This window comes from Aythya fuligula, chromosome 1 (genome assembly GCF_009819795.1).
Source record: "Aythya fuligula isolate bAytFul2 chromosome 1, bAytFul2.pri, whole genome shotgun sequence".
Classification (NCBI taxonomy): domain Eukaryota; kingdom Metazoa; phylum Chordata; class Aves; order Anseriformes; family Anatidae; genus Aythya; species Aythya fuligula.
In genome coordinates this window covers 95,761,855-95,782,461 of record NC_045559.1, presented here as the reverse complement: position 1 = coordinate 95,782,461, position 20,607 = coordinate 95,761,855, and the positions used below count along the sequence as shown (strand labels likewise).

Below are 20,607 nucleotides of genomic sequence, written 5' to 3'. Positions count from 1 at the left end.
CAGTACAAACATACATGGGCATTAAAAAAAATAAAAATCTTATTAAACTAATTTAAACGATGTGAATATGGGAGACTGGAGCAAATCCTGTGTTTGATACTGGGATCAGGCTTTGATATAGGACTAAGATCCTGACATGTCAAAGTGTAGATGTAGTTAGGGATATTTTTCAGTTGGTGGTGATAGGTTGAAGATGGGAACTACATATTTGAATTACAAGGTATTAACATTTTCTAACAAGGCAAAATTTCACTTGACTTGGAAAATTCGATCATAACACTGTTGTCATAAATGAAGTACTTTATTATTAAATTATCCTATATATGATCTGTCATTTTTGTTTTAAGTACATTAAACTAATGTCATCATAATTTCTTAGTTGTCCCATTTTCCAACTGACCAACTGTCAGTTACTATTTCTAGACACAATTACAAATTCAGCACAGAACATGGCAAAAAGAATGCAGAACAGATTGAACACTGAGGGGAATCTAACTGATGTAGCTAGCAGAAATGAAAATGTTGCAAGCCTGCTGACAGATTGGAAAGTAGCAAGCCAAATGAACTGACAAATGCGGCCAGAAAACTTGTGAGACAGCAGGGTACAAAAAATCTAGACTTACAACAATTGGGATATAATAGTAATTTTAAAAATGCAGCACATCGTAAGATATGCACAATTGTAGGGAACTATCTAGAGATATGTATACCTTAATACTGCTATTAAAAAGTCATAAAGTAATTAATTAGATGATCTCTGTACTTAATGCAGTATTTGAATTAATTTAAACTGAAAGTGACAAAACTGAAAATAGTCAGGATTACCTTAACATTGTGAATTTTCTGCTGAAAAAGGTATTTAATTATCTATGTATATAAAGAATCAGAGGAAAAATGTGTTGTGTTGATTGTTCCTTTATTCTTGACTGATTCCAGGATTCATACAGCAAAATTCCTTTAGTAATTTTGTGTAGTATTATTTTTTCCTCTTAAGTATCTGAAGTCAAAATGTTACAACTCTTTAACAATGTAAGACAGTACGTATACAAAATACAATGTCACATAGCTTGAAAATATTTCTCTTGCATTTGGGATAGAAAATAATGCACAATATTTTTTCTGGGGACAAGATGATGTCCTTCAGAATTCTCAACTAAGAATCAGGTCCTGAGAAAAGAAAATCTAATTATGTCAATTGTCTATAGGGTTTTTAAAATTAGATTGGGCATTTTTTTTAGAAGACATGTTAATCTATCAATTCACTTGAGAAGAAAAAAATCCTTACTACTTAAATTATTTTTTTAATGGACAGTGAAATCCATTTTCAGCTACAAATTTTTCCTTAATCCCCTTTTCCTTAAAATTCTGATCTCTCAACTGCACTTTGAGTAACACGTAACTAAAAAAACTCTTTTGCCTGCTTTCATCTCCAACAGAATATTCAGTAAATTCATTGTACAAATCTACAGATTAAGAAAAAAGCCCAGTGTGGCTCAGATGAGTATATATTTGGTCCATAAACACAGGCTCAAGTATTTGTGCAGTGGCTGTTAACTGTATTTTATAATTTTTATATACTTTATTTTATAATATATATATATATATAATATAAATATATATATGTGAATATATAAATCTATATTTATTATTTAAAAATATTTTATATTTTCTTTGGTTTTACTTATTCATTCTCATTCTAAGTAAATGAGTTTATTTTTATTAAGACACATTTAATATATGCTACTTCCATATACCAAATGCAGTCTTCACTATACTATTTATATTTCTAGAAGGCACTCAGTCAAATTTTTGAAGAGAAATTCAAATATATGCTTTGCATTTTAGAAATTCTATGTAATTTAAAGGGTATAAAGATCCAGATATGATTTAGAAAATCTTTTTTACCTTCCTAGAAATTATAAATGAGCTGTCTTAAAAAAAAAAAAAAAAAATCAAACATATTCCATGACAAAATTGCGCATTTTTAGAAATACTTTTCCGGTGCTACCTGTAGATATTGCCAGACATATTTTGTGAATGAGTTTATTTTTTGCCAGTTAGTCACTGTGGCCAACAGCCAAACTCCTACCCAAATGCTCACTCACTCCTTCCCTCCTTCACTGGGACAAGGGAAAAAAAATAGGAAGAATAGGAATCAGACAGGTTTTGGCTCAAGCTAAAAAGATAAGATTGCCTACCAATTATCCTCACGGACAAAACAGACTCAATTTGGGGAAAATTAATTTACTACCACTGAGAATAGATTCAGGTAGTGAAAAGCTACCTGAAAAAAAAATTCTAAAGCAACACCTTTCTTTCTCCCTTTTCCAGGCTTAACTTCACTCCTTCATTCCCAAACCCTCTACCACGTCCCTGAGAGGAACAAGTGTTTGTGGGTGGTGATCGTCAGTATATAGCAGTTTCTTTTTGCTGCTCCTTTCTCCTTATTCTTCTCCTCTGCTCTGTAATGGGCTCTCCATGGGTGGCAGTTCCTCTAGGAACATCCATCATGCATGGTTCTCCATGGGCTGCAGGGAACATCAGCTCCAGCACCTGGAACACCTCCTCCCCTGATGCCCATGGTATTCACAGGGCTGTTTCTCTCTCTCTCTCTCTCTTTTTTTTTTTTTTTTTTTTATCTCATTCCTCTCTCTAACATTTTGTCCCTACTGAACACGCTTTGCCAGAGCTGCCCCCATAGTGGCTGTGGGGCCTGGCCATGCCCTGCATGGGGCCATAGGAGCTGCCTGGAACCGGCTGTGCCCAGCATGAGGCAGCCCTGGCCTTGCCTCACACAGCGCCCGTGTGGTCCCCTGCTACCAGTACATTCAGAATGATGCCCAGTGTACTCATCTTGATAGGATGGAGGAGAATAGTTCTAAGAGAGTTATTGCAGTTTCTGTAGGGTTTCACACATTTTGGAGTCCTATACTTTCCATATCATCCATGTCTGTACCTTTTTCAGGCACAGAAGACACAGCCATTAACTTGCATCACATACATTTTAAGATCAAGGAGTTCCATCAAGCATGCCAGATGCCAGCTTCATCTATGGCAGGGTCTAGACATGAAAGTACCCTCCTTTCAGACAGTGACCAAAGCAGCCCCCTGTTCCTTCTGCGTTCACCCAGAAATGGTAGAATTCAGCACCATTTTCTTTAGTTAGTGAAAAAGAGCAAGGAAATCCGTGAATGGAAAGAACTTTACACTAGCTTTTCATTCAAGGCCTCAAAATGTACTTTACTATTTAAAGGGATTTTTAAAAAATCCTGGGATTAAGAAAGTTGCTGTCTCAAATACCATGTCAGTCAGCATTAGCTGTGGCATTATTTTAGACAAACTAAGAATTTGAATAGAAGTATTTATCTTCTAATGTCATATTCCCAAGGCTACTGAAAGTAATTACATATTGTATCATGCAAGGCCATGAACTTTACAGGGCTGGCTTTCCTCTGCCATATGAACCGTATAGTACCTAAGAACTGCTGTTGCTTCCAAGGTGGAAGGTGTTGCCTGCAATAGCTGTATTTAATATTAAAACTCTAAAAAAGGAATTAGAAATGTAATTTCAAGTGCAACCATTTCTTTTAGCTAAAATTTAGAATCTTTCCAAAAGCATCCCCTACTGACTTTCAACCCTCATAAAAAAAAAAAAATCTATATAATGCCCTTTTTGATAGTACTCAAAGAAGTCAAATAAAAAATATTATTTTTATTCTGTGTGTACAATTAAGTATTTTGCACCTCCACACATGTAAATCAGAAGGATGTTGGTCAAAGTTGCACACAATTAAAAGATTTTGTTCACAGAACATTAAAATGGTAGGAAACTTTGGACTACAGTTCTTATAAATATTAGATCAATCTTGTACTGCTGTCACAAGCTAATAAATCTCAGTTTAAATTTATGATGTGGAACTTTTTTTTTTTTTTTTTTTTTTTTACATACTGGCAACATATCACAAATATCTAATTGATTATAAAGAGAAAAAAAAAAGAGGGATATCAAAAAGAAAAATTGTGCCTTCAGTGGAACAGATTGAAAGAATATTTTTCTGGGTTTGAAAGACAAGAAAGCTTTCTGGGCTTCTTTCCTCTATATAATGTAGTGCTGTTGACTACAACCATAAACAACATGAACCATGAACTACAAACATATTACAGTATTGCACAAAAAGACATAAGTATGACAGTGTTGAAAACTTGTCTCTGTGTAGATTCCATATAGATTCAGGCTTTACTCCTACACAAAATGATCTCATTGTTTGCAAATACTTTGCTATCAGGAATACCATATTTTATTGTATATTCATAACTTTGAAATACATGCAGGAAATCACATTACTCCAAGGGAGTCAAGAAATATAAAAGTTAATAATCATAGATTATAACTGATCTCTAGCTCAGGCAACAGCAAGTAGATGCATCGTAATTCCCAAGAGGAAGGAATATTCAGATGAAAGCCATTGCAGTAACTCTTACTCTTTTATTCTGTTCTCATGTAGTAGTCAAAGAAGGAATTCCATCACTCTCAGAAACAGTTTCCAGTATATAAATCAAAATAATTACGAAGAACAAAACGTTTTCCTTCAGGAAATTTCCCACTCTGACCCAAAAGGGGAAAAAAAATCAAAGCTGGTTTCACCTTCATGGGACTCTGATCCTATGCTGTGGGTAAACCAGCTGTGCTTAAGCTAAAGCCAAATTTTCATAGCAGTGCCACCTCAAATGCATTAGAGAGGATTCCATTTTTTACTGAGGTTGTTTGCTGCATGTTTGGCTGAATATACTATTATCTGCTCTATAAAAGGCTGGAGTTGTATTTGTCAGGTTAGCGTTTCTGGAAAAACTCCTATCATTTTTCTTTTTTTACAGGTGATTGTTTAGCATAGTGGACCACAATCCCAGAAGAGTGTATGTTTATTTGCACATCTCTTGCATTCATATACAATCATATTGGTATACATAAAACTGAAGTGGCTGCACATGTAATAGAAATAATCAGCTTTTGAGCTGGCAGATAACTGCAGCAGGTAGATGCTGAAATAGTTCTGCTGTATCCCATTGTGGAGGACCGAAATTAGCTATATAAATGGCATACGCCTTTGCAAGTATTCTCTTAAGAATATTGTCCCTAAGGCTAGGTCTGTAGTAGTAGCACCAGCAGATGCAATATCATTAATAATGTTTATTTGTTAGGAGAGTTTTTGGTGTTGCTTTGGTCTTTGCCAACTAGCTCTTCCCCAGACTTTTACTGGGCAAGGTGGATCTGGATAGGACACATCAGGCAGGACACAATGCTCCCAGCGAATGCTATGGATGAGGACTGTAGCTAAAGGGTATCAAACTAAAAGTCACCATCTGATTTCTTCTGATGGCTTACATAGTAATTCTGACATATGACCGGTTCTTCACAGCACATCACTTCAAAAGAACTACCTATACCATTAAAGATAGACATGTTAAAGCAATTTGGTAAACAAAAACCTAAACTCTGAATCACTTCCACAACACAAATAAATAAAAACAAAAAGATATAAAATACATTGTCAAAGGAAGAAGCTCATTAGTTTCTGGATGTATGGTCTAAAAACTGCTTAGGTAAAAGCAATTATTTTAAATGGCTTTATGGAGAAAGAAGGCGTGCCATGCCCCTGCCTTCAAGGCTAGGGCAGAGATCTTAGTTTATTTAATAGCATAGACATAAATTATTTATCTGTGCATGAAATACCTATTTTGAATTTACATACAGACATCTCATTTGCATTTAAGTTTGGAAATACTAATTTGTGTTAGCTGCATAATGCACTTTGCTGTGAAGGTCTCAGAGCTGGTTCAACTGGAGCTGCTGTATTCAGAGAAGCAATGCTTTGCAGAAACAAGAGTTTCTCAGAGCACTAAGGTCTAGAATTTTGCTCCCTAGCTAACAAACCCTGGCTTTCCAGAGTGCCAGCTGGTTTGGATTTGGTGCCACACCAGCTTGGCTACACTGCTTGTGGATCAGGTGATACCTTCATTGGACTTGTTCCAGAATATCTGCTGCAGTTGTGCTCTGACAGACAGTGTTAATACTCCTCTGAGTCCTTCATCTACTGCTAAAGCTCATGGTCATGTTCATTGTTAGAAATCAGATAATACATTAGATGGACCACCAGTGTGATCGGTTATGGCAATTCCTACACTTGGTTTTATCTGTAGAAACAGTAAGTGCTGAATTTTAATGAGGAAGAGATTAAAAATACATGGCATTTTATTACTTCTCATTAACTTCACTTTACAGATAAAAGGTTCAGTATGGGCCATGTGCTTTCTGATTGCTGGGCAGAAAGCATGAACAAAGTAAAATAACTTTGGGGAGTAAGAACAGAGGAAAAGAAACTGAAACAAGAGCAAAAGAAGCAATAAAAATCTTGATGCAACTGCATAGGCAGTGAAAGCTATTGCCCCTTAGTTACTGTGTCATGGAATGAAAAGCTAAAGCTAATCCCCTTAGCTTTCCTACGTGAAAGTGGAATCCAAAACTAATCCTTTTATAGTAGCTATACCACATGAAATGGGGTGTTTAAACAAATTCCCTTAATCATCATGGCAAGAATCAGGGAACTGAAGTCAATCCCCTTAGCTATTCTGCAAGAAACAGAGAAGCAACCAATCTCCTTAGTTATGCTAGGGTTAAAAATGAACTCTATCAGCCTTTGAAATTATTTTGATATAAAATTATTAGTACCATGCTTCTGACATACCAAGACCCAATGTGAATACACAGTAACATCTATGGTACAATAAGTTGAACACTGATAGTCAAATGTTATGGTGTAAATTATGTATCTAATACCACTTTATCATTTTCTAGTTGTAAGCATACTACAAGAATGTGTACTCATAGCTGAGAGGCAAAAGAAAATGTTTGAGCTCTTCTTTAAGTAAAATTAAAAAATTAGGAGTATTCTTCATAACATTAAAAGCTGACAAAAACTACTAACAGACGTGATTAGAATTGTTTGAACAAGGTGATATTAAACATATCACATTATTTAGCTTTGTGTCTGTTAACATTCACTTTACTTTTTTTTCTACTTATTCTGCAGTGTCCAGTTTTTTAATACTACTAATCAAATTCAAAAGAAACATTAATAGAACTCTTAAAAAATAACTGTTACCAGTTGAAGTCACACATATTTGTTCCATTTACTGATAGTTTTGTTTAGTTCTTCAATCTTGCTCATTTGTTTTTTTTTAAGCAGATTGTTTGATAAGAGCTTTCCCCTACAGTATGATACCAGAGGCAGATCACCTATCCCTTCATCTTCTCTCAGTGTGTACAGTGGAAAAATTTTGGTTGTTTCTAAAACACAGGGGATAGTCAAGCCTCCAGAAATACAAAATTAAATATGTACTATTTTGCCAAGTGAGACCATCTATTTCTGTTCACTTCAAGGTTATATGCTTAATGCAAAACATCAGCTAGAATATCTGCATCCTTCAAATGCTGTTCTACATCTCAACAGCACTTGTGATCTTTCAATTTATTTCTGCAAGTCATGCATTATGTTTTAAACTCTTCAGAAGGGATTCTTTTGATTAAATACAATAGAGGAGGATTATCCTTTTAAATCTGAAATATAGGTATAATTATTATTCATAAATGCCTGGATTTTCTACTTCTTTTTTTTTTTTTTTTTCCCTCCCTCCATAGAATTGTGATTCTTAAAAAGAATCCAGTTTTCTTATTAGCAGTCAATAAACATATCTACAAACTGCCTGTTTTCCACTTTGTAAAGTAGCTTATTAGGATTATGTGAACAGTTTCCAATCCTGCTATAGAGGCCTCTATACTTGCTTGGATCCTTTTGCAGGATATGTACATTAAATCACGAGTGCAAATGACTATGTAAAGTATCTCTTCTTAAATCTGAATTTTCAATTCTTAATATTTTGGACTGGCAAGTGCTGCACATTTTAAATGTTGACTGTTCCTTAAAGAAGAGATTTCAAGCTCAAGCATTCTACTGGAGGTTAAGAAACAGACATCTACTGGCAGAGAGAGCAAAACTGAGAAGAATTTCTACAGCATTGGGTGTTCAGTTCATCTGGAATAATTTTTTCAGTAGTAGTCTAAGACTAGGGTTTACCACTTCAGTGTTTATACTGAGAAGTATAGGAGGGCCAGGGTCTCATCCCAGCCTTGAGTGTATAGAAGATTTGTCTTAGAAATGGCAAGTAGGATCATTGCAAAGCAGCAAAGAGGTCAACAGGCAAGGAGTGTGTGCAATCCAACACTACTCTACTATTGCTTCTTGACTCTCCTTTAGCTAGCAATATAGCATAGCCTTTATGTTTACTTGAGTTTTTGGCATGAACTCATGGACAAGGAAGGGCACATCACTGAGGAAGCTGGTAAAACAGGGACCTTTTGACAGAAGATAAAATACAGACAAATGAAAAGAACTGGAGTAAAGCAAAGCAGGGAGAAAACTCTGTGTCTGACTCCAAGGAAGAAAATCAAATGTGTGAAGTCCTTGAGGACTGCAACTAACATCGAGATTCCAGACAGTGTCAAAATGGTAGTGATAGAGTCCCTCTTGGCCCACACTTACTCAAAAAGAAATAGAAAAGTCTGTGTCAGCACCAGAAGGGAAAAAAATCTGGGAAGTAGAGCTGTATTTAAGTGTGCCCCAAACAAACTGGTCCTAATTGCTCTAGCAAGATCCATTTGGCGAGAATTCCTACAGAGCAGAAAAACTATTTGTATACAATCCTTCCATCCTTACAACGGTGAAAACCCATGTAAGGTCTTATAATTGAAAGCAATATTGGAATGTAAATGTTTTACTGCAATTTGCAAAGGGTATTATATGTGCACTTAAGTATTTAAAAGAGGCTTGAAAAATGCCTCAAGCTTACAGATTTCTTGACAAATTGGTCACTTTTCTGTAACTTCAAGAAGTAAGTCACTGTGTTAAAATACCAGTAAAATGTTCAAAACCACAGTTTGTTTTTTTGTTTCAATTCCTTTTCTTTTAATTCTAAGTAAGGGCTTCCAATACAAGGTCAGGCTACTGCAAACTCTTAAGAATATATAAATTATTTTACTTTCATTACACATAGAAGATCCACCTTTAGAAATATAATTATTCCTGTCACTAAAATGATAAAAAGAAAGCAACAGTCTGTCAAAACGTTCCCTCAATTACTGAACACAGCATACAAGCAAAAAGCAGCAACTTAGTAAAGAATCTTTGCTGCTGCCACTTTTGTATTTTTCTCTGGGAAAAAAAATACATTTTGTGGCTTTTAAACAATCCACAGATAATGCTTTTCAGAATACCTAGGTATTTCGCAACCACTTAAGCATTTATGAAAGCATTTCCAATGCACACAGGAATTCCAAGGGGTAGTTCCCATGAGTTCAGTATAGTTGTTCTTAGTCTCTAAAAATACACTGCTTCAAATAAAGAGATGTTCAGTATGCACCTAGTATTTCCATAAATATTGCTTTTATTCTACTTTCTTTTTGTCCTTTCTTTTCCATGATTTTGTAACAAAGGCAACATTCAGTTTGATGTTCTTTATAGCTACATGCTTGTGCAGAGGGAATGCTGAATTATATCACAACAATATTATATTTGATTGGGAATTAAGTGAATTTTTTCATTTCGATTATAAGTGATTTTTTTTTTTGAATTTCAAACTATCTAAATACTGGCAAAAACAGTAAAAATTCAACACTGCTGAAAATATATCCCATACTATTTTTAAATCAATCATACTTGCTTCTCCAATTGAGTATGTTTTTCTTTTCAAAATATTTTTTCCCTATAGAAAAGGCAAGAATATGTTAATTTTCACTAAAGTATACTTTCTTTTATTTCTTACTGCTCCTTTTGGTAAACCAAGATATGAAGGTGAAATCTACAGTGTATTAAAAGCTATTTTTCATGCATTGGGTACAGAGATGTGCAAACCATGTATGGTATTTTTATTTATTTTAACTTCCAACTAATGTATTTTTGAAAAAAAGTGTATAGGATTTAGCATATATTTTGTGGGGTTGCACAACAGAAAGAGATAGACATGCTCAACTACTTACAGTGCTTCTCATACTTACAATGGGAAACGTAACAGAAAATATAAATACTGCTACTGCCACTCTGTGCCCTCTTTTGCTATATAATATAAAACATACACTGAAAAATAATCAAATTTCAGTGTGCATTATAATTAAATTACCTGTGTTAGACAAGATACATTACAAATCAGTATCCTAAGAAAATGAAGCAACAGTTTTACATTTGCTATTTGGCAGTTTCCAGGCACTGAGCGCGTGAACTAGTTCTAACCAGAGCACAAACAAGCATTTTTAAGGAAAGAAGGTTTGCATTATAAATAGCATCAAGGATTCACTGCATCAAGGATTACAAGACTGCCTGCTTTGTTTCCATTTTCTTTATTATATTCCTGGCCCTACTAAAAAGGCACTTTTAACACAAAGTCCTTAATGGTCATAAAAGCATACAGACAAGTAAGAAAGTGAAGAGTAGTTGGTGTTTGAAGGCAGTGGGGGAATTCTGATCTTGGGCAAAAATAAAGCCTCATTAAATGTCAGACTGCTCCATTATTAAGGTGATAGACTTGAATTTCAGCTATGTGGATTCAACAGGGACTTCACTCCTTTGGTATGTTTCATGTTAAATGTTTGAATAGTCAAAGAAGATGAAGTGGAGATGACAAACTCCTAGTCTGACATTCTAGTGATAGGTTATACTGCTACAAAACCAGTTAAAAACAAAACAAAAGAAAACAAAAATAAATAAACAAACAAACAAAAAACCATAAATATGTTTCTGCTTAGCAGATATAATATAGTAATGATTCCAGTTATGGACAGGAAAATTTACTTTTACTAAGAACATATTTGTACACAATACTATCTAAGTTAAACAAGAATAAAAAATCATCAAAAAGTATATGCCAAATTACTATCATTAAGTTCAGACTTACTATATAGCAGATTTTAAAAAATAATAATTTGGTTGAGCAGTTTAGAGACTACTTCTATCACTTTGCTTTTACAGATTACTATTTAAGAATACAGCTGTTCTCTACTGAACCATTCAAATTTGTTTATAATCCTCATTATACATGCTTTCTTCCAAGTCTTTTTTTTTTTTTTTTAATTTACAGCTAATTATATCTCATCATTTAGGCTATGAATGCTTTAGATCTGTGACTGCACAGTGGCAAGAACAAATGGGTCCCAATGTGTTTGCAATATCCAAATAAGAATATGACTATGTTTTGCCAATAGCTATCCTATGTGGAATCTGTAATTAGACGTTTCACACAAAACCAGATGAAAAATAATCAAAATACTGCCCAAGTGTATGAACAAAAGAAAAAGAAAAAAACAGGGTGATAAATATCTCTTCTTCATAGTGCCTGGCATATTTTGTGAATTTAACCATTATAGATGCAATGTGCTCTGGTAACTGTGCATCTGTCGAATAGGTACTCAAATCCCCAGAAGTTACAGCTAGGGTTTTCAGGTTACATATGCACACAAATTAAGATTTTTGACACTAACAGGAAACACAGGTAAAACAAAAAATTTAGGCATGCGTCAAATTACTTGGACATTGGTAGTCACAGGGACATACACTCTTCAAGAAAACCTTTTATGTTCTAAGAGTTGTTCTTAAATGAAACATGAAAGTTGACTCTCAAAGGCAAATCACCTCAGATTACAAACAGTAAATCCTCTAGAAAATCTTTCTTAGTTAACTAGATCTTGGATGTGCCTAATCATTAAATCCCTGCAGATAGATATTAATCTCAAGAAAAATGACCCTTGTCTTACTTCTTATATGGCATGCCTCAAACATCAAAAAGAATTCTAAATAAGGTGTCGCAGAGCATGGGTCTGATGATGTCTAAATTACAGTTCGACTAAGCATTTTTAAATATTTTTCTTAGTGTCATCTCTGTTAATTCCCTATTGTGTGAAAATCTGAATAGCTTCTTTCTTTTCATTCATATCTGTTAAATGTCCTAAAAGCTAAATCCCCAACTTCTATTAAACTTGTTATTAAAACCACCATCTTGGTGACACCTCTGAAATCTGGCTGCTGAGCTTTCATAGGTATAACTACATGTTACAGTTGGACTGCTCTGAGAGGGAAAAATTTACGCTTTTGGATGCATTGTTTCTTCTCAGAAATGTTCTCAATTCCTGGTTATAGCTCTTCTTGCTACTGCTACAACATTTATCTACATGGATGTAATTCTCTGTTCCATGAACTGTTCAAAGCTATTTACTTGGTATAAAACACCTTCAGAATGTGAGTCGTTCTTGGTATTAGCATTTTTTTTCTCGTTGACTTTCACATAATTTTAAAATTAAGTATGTGTAGTGGATCGGGCAGGGATGGAGTTAATTTTCTTCATAGCCACCTCTATGGTGCTGTGTTTTAGATTGGTGACCAAAACAGTGTTGATAACACACCAGTGTTTTAATTATTGCTGAACAGTGCTTGCACAGCATCCATGCCTTCTCTATTGCTTACTCTGCACCCTCAAGGAGTAGGCTAGGGTGGGCAAGAGACTGGAAACTGCCCCCAGCTGACTAAAGGGATATCCCATTCTATATAACATCATGCTTAGCAATAAAGCTGGAGGTGAGTTTTCTTCAAAGCAGTCTTAGAGTCTGGCTGCACATCAGTCTGCTGGTAGGAGGTGGTGAGTCATTGCATTTTTTTTTTTTTTTTTTTTCCCCAGCACTTTTTAAGTGTCTTTATCTTGACCCACGAATTTTTCTCACTTTTGCCCTTCCAGTTCTCTACCCTATCCTATTGGCTGGGAATGAACTAGTAACTACATCAGGACTCAGCTGCCTTGGGGTCAACCCACCACAGCATGCCATTAAAGAAGCAATGATGTCTTGAACTGTGATGTCTTGTTCATTAAGTCACAGTTCTCCAACCACATGCCCTTGTCAGACTAGGAACTGATAAATACAATCAAATTTCTTAATTATGGTTTTAAATACCCTAGACTATCTTATTCACCACACAAATGAGCCACAAAATGCCATTGAATAGTGTATCACACAATACACTATTAAAAGTATTTTACAATATTCAAGCACAGATTACAGAAGCTATGAAGTATGACTATATATCATACAGTTTCTTAGTATTTTATTATTATTATTTTTTTCTCTAATGAGACTATCCAAAGTTAAATTGCTGGGTAAATATTTAGAACACAAAATCATACGGGTTGTTATAAATATTTTCGTCAGGAAAACTCATTCAAAGATGATGTATATTTACACACCTAGGAGCGGGAATACCACTTATACCTAATGAATAGATTACTATGTGTTATAAAGCAGCAATTCTGGTAGACAACTGTGAGTCATGGTGAAGATCAACTGAACATGAGCTCCTAATATTATTACTATAGAGAGAAAGCCTAGTGGGAACTTTTTGATGTTTAAACAGGAGAATAGTAAATAAAAGTGGCATGACAATATGTAACTGTAGAAAATAATGAAATTGACTGTAAAATACTGCATACTTGTGTCCCTACTTTTGAAAAAAAAAGAGTTGCACGCTGATTTGAATTTTGGAGAACAGGAGGAGGAGCAATGAAGGACTTTGTCTACTTAGATACAATATTAGGCTAAGAAGGAAGAATTAAACAGTAGGAAACTTTTTTTTTTTTTTTCTTAACAAGGATTTAATTAATTAATGGAATAAATTACCAATGAAAGCTTCTTGATGTCTTTTAAAAATATATACTGTGAAATTCTTGTTATGGGGTTAACACAATGACAATGCTTGAAATCTTCCCGCCTCTGATATAAGGGTGAACTGATACATTGTTCTTTCTGGTCATAAGGAATTTAAATATCTATTGTGTTCTTACACAATACAGTATTAAAAGTGAAGACTAAAAGTACTGATGACATTATAATTCACACTGATACATGAACTTTTCACATCAAAGTTGTCCTTAAAATCAATATTGATGTGGCCAGGTGGATATGTAAATACATGTATATCTGTATACAAATACAGATAATTCATCTGGTTTCTATTTCATAGACAAATCCAAGCAACTGCCAACTATAGTTAGGAGACTTTCCATTTCTTTCATCCTATAATCTGTACCATTTATTTGTTATGTTTTAGTACCATGTAGTTCTCTTCTGCTGGTAGATAACAAGATAACATGAAATGCAGAACTAAATTGTAGGCACTGGGTATCACCATATCTACAAAGCACTCCCTATCTTTTTCTTATGATGCCACACTGGTGCCTGAGCATGTTTAATGCACTAACCTCACTTACTGTTTGTTATAAACAGGTTAGTCTTATATTTGAGATACTTGCTTGGGTTTCACTTTATAATACTTTCTTAGCACTCCAACATTTCTTATTTTCCCACGTTATATCCCCTTATACTATATTCTCTTGAGCCTCAAGCTGAACCTGTTATTTGTATTATCACTTCCCACAGCAGTCTTTTTATTTTGCAGCTTTCCTTTAAGTTCATCTTCTTTTAGCTTTTATTTAAGTTAACTTGACTTCCTACACAGTTTTCTACTCTTTCTGCATACAAAGACTTCATATGGGAGAGTGTTACTTTTTCTGCCAGTTGCTTTGTTCATTGATAATTTTAATAAGGGAAAGGGCCTAAGCTTCCATCTCTTTCTTTATAAGTGTTTTTATGTGATTTCAAAGGATATCCAGAATATTCTAAAACATAATTAGTCCAGCTAAGAAAATTGATGATAGTTAAAAATCCTGAGTAAGAATCAGAATACTCCGTAGGTATACTGGCCCAATCACAATAAAAGCTAACTCTTAAAAAATAAAGAAGAGTGCAGCTACACTGAAAGAAGTGGTTTGCAGGTTAGTAGTGGAAAACTTCTGTATCAGCTCTGATTACAAACAAAATTAAAAAAAAAAAAAGGAGTAGTAAACGAGTAGTGGTATGACAAATACTAGTAAGATGTTCAAGAGCATGTTACCATAAACCCTAGCAATGTCTTCTAATTACTTAAGAAGGAGCTAAAAGTGAATTGTAGACAGATACATATAAATTAAAACAATTATTTTAACAGAGGGTAAAATAATCAGTCTGGTAGAGGGAAAAAAAAATGGTACTTTGATGAGTTCAGTTTCAACAAATCCAGAACAGACAAAACAAACAAACAAACAAACAAACAAACAAACAAAAACCTGCATATTAGTGACAGTTATTCAAAATCTTAAATGATCACCCAAAGAAAGAAGATATTTAAAATAGACTTACTTCCGTGGATAAATCAATTTTAAAAAATTACAAGGAAGTTGTTCAGGTAACTACAGGAACTGGGATTAAAATAGTTTCATCATTTACACAGCTGTCAAATAATGTAGGAAACTTCTAGTAGGCTTTTTACTGCTGAGGCTATACGTTTTCCCTGCAATGATAAGTCAAGGTAGCTTCTGCAAGCTCCTTCCACATGTAAATAATTTCTCATAGCCTTGTGTTATGTGTCACCTTGCCCTTCTTTTGTACTACATTTAAAATATTTTTGGAGTTTATGAAGTGCCTACACAGAAGTGTAAAGTTTTATTGATGTTAGAAGCAAATAAATTCTTCATTATTAATTTTCTTCTTCCAATAAGAACATTTTGTTCCAAATTACCACTTGCAAAGTAGATGTAACTCTTTCAAAATAAAGAGTTCTTAGATTTAAAAAGAAGTATTTATGGTAGAAGTTTATCAGCAATAGGCAGGCCCTTATGGCAGTGCTCTCCAATCCATACCAATCCATAACTCACAGGCGGATTTTATTCACAAAATTCTGTTACATTGCTTAATGCAGTGGAAAACTAAAATTAGATAAATAAATTTAAGTGAGAAAGGAAAAACAAGCAAACAGACCAAACCTAGAGTCATCCAAGGCATATTAGCTTATTAGCATTACTGCTAACGGATAAGTGAAAGTTGAGAATCACTACATATCAGTTAGGCTTTCAAGTTTTTTCCTTTCCTTCCTAAATTTCAAAATGGTATTAATTGCTGAAGAAGTGTTTAATCCTGTAAGAAAAAGAGGGGAAGAGGGGGAGGCTAAAAAACAAACAAACAAACAAAAAAAAAAAACAAGACCTTCTAAGGATCACAGCACCACAGACAGTAGTGAAAAAATCTAACAAATACAATTTAGTTCAGTGAATTGACTCTAGCTGTAACCACGGATAATGGTTCATACGTTCTCAACCAGCCTGCCCACTTGCTCACACTCAAAACCTCTTTTTAAACCTATGAGGGGATTCCTTCCCAGTTTTTGTACAAATCCCAGCAAAACTTCTGCATTTTCAAGGTTACGGAGTAACAGATGAGTAAAGTTCTATCTTCATTCTGAAGCATAGAACAATAAATGGAGTAAGTATCAGGTGGTTCATTATTAAAGCAGAATTTTTATACAGCCTGTCACTGAGAGGCTAAATTGGAACTCAATCAACAAAAGCTGATTCTACTGACCTCAAGGATATTAATGTTTTACAATGCATTTTTGTAGCTCTAAGCACTTAATTTATTACCCAATCAAAATACAAGGAAAAAAAACTGACAAGCAAATAAAGAAAATACATTTGTAAGAGAAAGTACTGTATTTGAGAACTTGAGAAAGGTTGTACAAACAACTGGGAAGAAAATGAAATAGTAAAATCACATATTGTATTACCAAAGAACGGATAACGCAGTTGAGCATGACTCATCGTTGCAGCTAAATGATGGCACTGCATACAAATGCCACATAAAAAAAAAAACACTGTGTTGTATCTTTGCTTGCTTGGGTAGGTGCCTCTGGAGGTTACCAAAACTGCTGAAAGCTTACAACCTTTTTTTGCATTATGAATATGCTATAAATAGAAAAACTGGGAGGTGAAGGTTAAGGTTCCACAAATTTCAGAAGAATACCTACTTCTAAATTTTACTTCTACTTCACCCTAGCCTGTTAGTTTAAAATCGCTGAGGCATACTCAATATTACATAAATCCCAAACATTAATATTTCAGTTGCTATTTAATTTAATGGAAACATTCTTTGAGACTGAGTAAGCCCATAAATTAATGACTTCTGTTAATGTCAGTCTCAAGAACACCATCATCCCATTCTTCTACTGCTGAAAATGTTCTAAAGTTAGAGTAGCTTTGTAACTATATGTCAAGGACGTTTTTGTTGCACACATAAACACCACACTTACTCTACTTACTCTTACTTTTTGAAAAAATAGTTGATTAAAGTAGCATGTACAATTTACACAGTATCTGAACAAAAGTCTCTATCAAAAGCGCAAACAAACCAAAACCAGTCTCTCTTCAAGAAAAGAATAGGGATAGGATAGGATAGGATAGGATAGGATAGGATAGGATAGGATAGGATAGGATAGGATATTGTTCAATTGCAAGGGACCTTCAGAGATCATCTAGTCCAACTGTCTGACCTCTTCAGGCATAACCAAATTTAAAGCATATTGTTGAGGGCATTACCCAAATATCTCTTGAACATTGACAGGCATGGGGCATCAACCACCTGTCTAGGAAGCCTGTTTCAGTGTTTGACCACTCTCACAGTAAAGAATTTTTTCCTTATACCTACTCTGAACCCTCCTGATATAGCTTCGTGCCACTCCCATGCATCCTGTCATCAGTGACCAGGGAACAGAGACTGGCGCCTCACTCTATGCTTCTCCTTCTCAGGATGTTGTAGAGAGCAATGAGGCTGCCTCTGAGCGTTCTCTTATCTATATTAGATAAGGACAACCCAGTTGTCCTCAACCTTTCCTCATGGGACATGCCTTCCAGCTCTTTCACCAGTGCCATTGCGCTCCTCTGGATGCTTGAAGGGTCTTTAACATCCTTTTAATATCATGGGGCCCAGAACCACATGCAATGTTCAAAGTCAGGCTGCACCAAGGCTAAATATAGTGAGCGAATCACCTCTTTTGACCAGCTGACTGTGCTGTATTCAATGCATCCTAAAAAGTGGTTTGCCCTCTTGGCTGTCAGGTCATCATCTGGTATCATGTGAACCTGTTTATCTCACAGCTGGACAATTTGTCTAGAAGGATACCAAGGGGGACTGCATCAAAGGCCTTACTGAAATCCAGAAAGATTACTTCCACTGCCTTTCCTTCATCCACCAACTGGGTGACCTGGTCTCCTTAAATTTTACCTTAATTTTTCAAAAGAATCAGGTAACAACTAACACAAATGCTGGCTTTTTGTTTCTTAGCCTACATACAAAATTGACATGAAGAAGCATATAAATGTAATATTCTGTTAATCACCTAAAACATTTGTAAACTCAATAATCTTCTCACCTTTGTATAAGGTACAGGATCCCACAATAATTTAAATAGAAATAGTTTAGAAATATATTCCACTTTAGTTTTTAATTTTAGTATATTTAATATTTTATAAGCAATGTTACATATTTTAATAGTTGTATGCAATTCTTCAATACGATCAACTACCCAAACCAACAAGTACATTTGCTATATTTTAATGAAGTTTGTCAGAAAGAGACTAACCCAGAAAAATCGGCAAACATTGATTTTAACCAGCACTTCTGCATAACTCTGTGAGAAAAGTCTAATTTCATAGAATTCATTTGTCTCCACTATTTATTTTGCTTTGTTGTTTGTTCCTTCTTTCTGCAGCAGTCCAGCATTGCCACTACCTCCGAGTGCTCACAACAAACTTTACAGGACCAGTACGCTGACCTAAGATATTTTCCTCTGTGAATCTGAGAGAAATGGAGGACCTCATTTGTCAGCATATCCAGTCATCTTCTGCTGTATGTGACCAATGGCTTACAGTCTCTTTCCCAAAGTGCTCATGCTTCTTCCCCAAATCACGTATTCCTCTCATCTGCACAACGCCCCAAAATCTGTTGCAAAGCTTCTTCACTGAAGTGCTCATGAACCTTATATAATTTACAGCTTACATTAATTAATGCATGGTTTAGACACAATTTTTTTTTTGAAGTTCACAGTTACTACCTCTCCATACTGCATTTATCCAGTCCTTACCTTACCATTTTCACTAGATTTTTCTATTAAATGCCCCAGTAAGCCTTACTCTGTATGTTTTCATCATTCTATAGACTACTTTTCTCCCACACATTTACTCTAGCTACTTTTATTTATTTATTTATTTATTAACAGAATTTTACCTATTGGGAAATTCTCTAATAATTGAATCCCAACTACTGCCTCAAAGGTAAGCTCCTCTTATTCTAGTATGTGCTGCCTGTTCTTAACATGCAGCAAAGGCAATTTCCCCGAAAGCCTCAACATGGTGCAAAAGTAAAGTTAAGAATAGGAATGACCAATCAAAAGAGATATTTTGTAATAGTTATGTTTTAAATCAACTTTTATTGCCTTTTTATGCTTCTATATTGTGGTTATTGTCACAGGAGTAACTGAAACTTTTAAGAATTTACTGAAAAAAATGAAATTATATCCTGTCTTCTTTTGAAATGCCAGCCTCCTTGTCCAATCCAGTGGGACTTACCACAAAAAGAGAGCAAAATTCTTTGCTGTTTTCTCATCATACTATATGACATTTTTTTTTTCTAGAGCAAATAATGCAAAAATACTGTGAGGAATTTAATATATAACAATATTTGCTTTGTCTAGGAGTTCTGAAGGAAAAAAAAAACTTTCAGAATTATAACGTATACTGCACAAGACTGCATACAAAATGAAAAATACGGAAGTATTTATAACAGACTGAAATGTGTCTAGGAATACAATGTACTGAAAAACTCTGAAAAAGAAATCACCATAAAGTTGTGAGTAGGCTGAGATTAAGAAACCTAACATTGCTTGAAATCGCTGAAGGCAAAGACACAGAAGGTATTTTATAAAAATGCGTTATTAAGGTGCTGAGGACAGACAATTTCTACTTCCTTCTGCAATAATTAAAAATGAAACAAGATTTCTCACTCCAAAAAACAGAACTTTCTGTGCTCATTTCAGAGCATCGAGAAATTATGTCATACACAAGAATTAAGAGAGAATGCCGGCTAATATAAAAACACATGACATATGATCTAGAGCTGTACATATAGTGACATTAGTAGCTGATGGGATAGGTGTTAAATGCTCTAATACATTGTATCTTAATTAAAAACTCAAACTTCAAATGCCTCTGATGTTCTGTTAAGTGCACCAACTGGGTGGAAGAAGGACACGGACTCTGCATAGCCTCTGGCAAAGCACTGATGGCTGTACTTCAAAAAGCAGAAATGCACCTCTTCCCCACCCTCATCTAGCCATACCACCTCCAAATATACCAGGTACTTGCAACTCTCTGAGGTCTTGAACACAATGTTAAGTGCCTGACAATCTGTACTAGCAGCACAGTGAAACTGTAAAATGTTAAACTGGAATAGTGAACTTTGACCTAGAACAGTAAGTGGAGGGGAAAAAAAATAATATATATATATATATTTAAATATTTTCTCTACAGGTTTTTACTGGTTTAATGGTATTAACATATTTGTAATGTTCTCCTGATTTAGCAAACCTGATACCTTTT

The 20,607-nt window shown here is 34.7% G+C and overlaps 1 protein-coding gene across 4 annotated transcripts in view; it reads right to left on the bottom strand.

The window, feature by feature from the left end:
* Positions 1 to 20,607, bottom strand: part of EPHA6 (EPH receptor A6) — a 513,331-nt gene that overhangs the window by 456,387 nt on the left and 36,337 nt on the right. The gene's annotated exons all lie outside the window — the stretch shown is intronic.